This window comes from Elephantulus edwardii, unplaced genomic scaffold, assembly GCF_000299155.1.
Source record: "Elephantulus edwardii isolate Elephantulus edwardi_28Jun2011 unplaced genomic scaffold, EleEdw1.0 scaffold00062, whole genome shotgun sequence".
NCBI lineage: Eukaryota > Metazoa > Chordata > Mammalia > Macroscelidea > Macroscelididae > Elephantulus > Elephantulus edwardii.
The window spans coordinates 258,239-260,064 of record NW_006399812.1 but is presented as its reverse complement, the minus strand read 5'-3'; the positions used below and the strand labels follow the sequence as shown (position 1 = coordinate 260,064).

General features: G+C 40.0%; 1 protein-coding gene across 1 annotated transcript in view; it reads left to right on the top strand.

The window, feature by feature from the left end:
• The window catches only part of TSGA10 (testis specific, 10), a 109,572-nt gene that overhangs the window by 27,460 nt on the left and 80,286 nt on the right, over positions 1–1,826 (top strand). The gene's annotated exons all lie outside the window — the stretch shown is intronic.

Genomic DNA, 1,826 nt, shown 5'->3' with positions numbered 1-1,826 from the left:
ATATATATATATTAAGCTGTGTCTATTAAAAGTGATTAGTTTTGACATTTTACCTGTTATCACCATTGTTAAGATAGTGGCCATCTCTCCAACTCACAAGAATCTCATGTCTCTGTAATTTCTATTTTTCCTGGTATTTTTATCTTATTAGTATGTATCTTTTTACAAATAATAAACAGCATCAACTTGATGTCATTATAGCAATCTTAAATGTATAATTCTAAATCTTTAAATCAGATAGTAATAGTTCTTTAACTTTGATTTTTTTTTTTAAAATTGTATTGACTGTTCAGTCTCTTCTATTTAACTTTAGGTTTAGAATTAGCTTCACAACTACTGCAGAAAAAATATGTTAGTAATTTCATTGCACTGGGGGAAATAACCTCTATTGAATCTACTCTGTGATTCAATCTGTGAGCTGCTATCTTGAAGGTTGGCAGTTGGATTCTACCAGCTACTCTGTGCAAGAACAGAGACAGTTTCTTCTCATTAAGATTTATAGCCATGAGTGGAGAGTTGCCATGAGTCAGAACTGGCTAAGTGGAAATGAATTTTTTTTGGTTAGTGCAATAGGTGGCACCTCTCTGTATATTCCAATCCACCAGCAGCTCCAAGGGAAAAGAACTCTGATGGCCTAGTGGTAAGAAGCTGCATTGTAATCCTGAAGGCATGCAGTTCGAATCCACTAGTTGCTCTGTAGGAGAAGGATGCTGACCCTCTCAGTACTTGCTAGAGGATCAGCTATGGGTTGGTTCCAACTCGACAGTATTCAACAACAAATGGGCACAAATGTATCAGAGATGATGAAAATGAGAATGACATAGCATAGGACAGGTTCAGATCTGTTATCCATAGGGTTGCTATGAGTTGTACTTTTCTATGGCACCTAACAGCAACATAAAAAACCTCCTGGCAAGTCAGCTATGAGTTGGTTCTAACTCAACAGCAATGAGTTCAAGTTTTGATTATTTATTTCAGTATTTTGTTGGCTAGTCCAGGCTGCTCCTTGGAGGCAAGGATTTTGAAGATTCATCTGACATACTTTGGGCATGTTGCAAGGAGAGACCAGTCCGTGGAGAGGGATGTCATGCTTGGGAGGGTAGAGGGACAGCACAAGCGAGGGAGACCCTCGATGAGATGGATTGACTCAGTGACTAGAGTAATGGGGATAGATGTGTTAGAGACAATGAGATTGGCACAGGATAGAGCAAAGCTTAAGGCTGTTGTACATAGGGTTGCTATGAGTCACAGGCTGGGTTTAGAAGAGGCTATGACACTAAGAATATCATTGCAGATGTCACATGGATCCTGGCTGAAAGCAGAGACTACCAGAAGAATGTCTATTTGTGTTTTATTGACTGTGTAAAGACATTTGACTATGTGGATCATAACAAATTATGGCCAACATTGAGAAGAATGAGGATCCCAGAATGCTTAATGGTGCTCATGCAAAACCTATACTTAGGTCAAGAGACTGTTGTGTGACTGGAGTAAGGGAAAACTGCATGGGTTAAAATCAGGAAAGGCATGCATTAGGATTGTATCCTTTGATGTTGTTGTTATGTGCCATCGAGTCGCTTACGACTCATAGTGACCCTATGTACAAGAGCCCTAAACTCCATTCTATTCTGTGCCAACCTCACTGTCTCAAACACATTAATTCCTACCACTCCACTCAAAGAATCAATCCATCTCATCGAGGGTCTTCCTCTCCTGTGCCATCCCTCCACTCTCCCAAACATGATGTCCCTCTCTAAGGACCAGTCCCTCCTTGCAACATGCCGAAAATATGTCAGATGAAGCTTCAGAATCCTTGACTCCAAGGA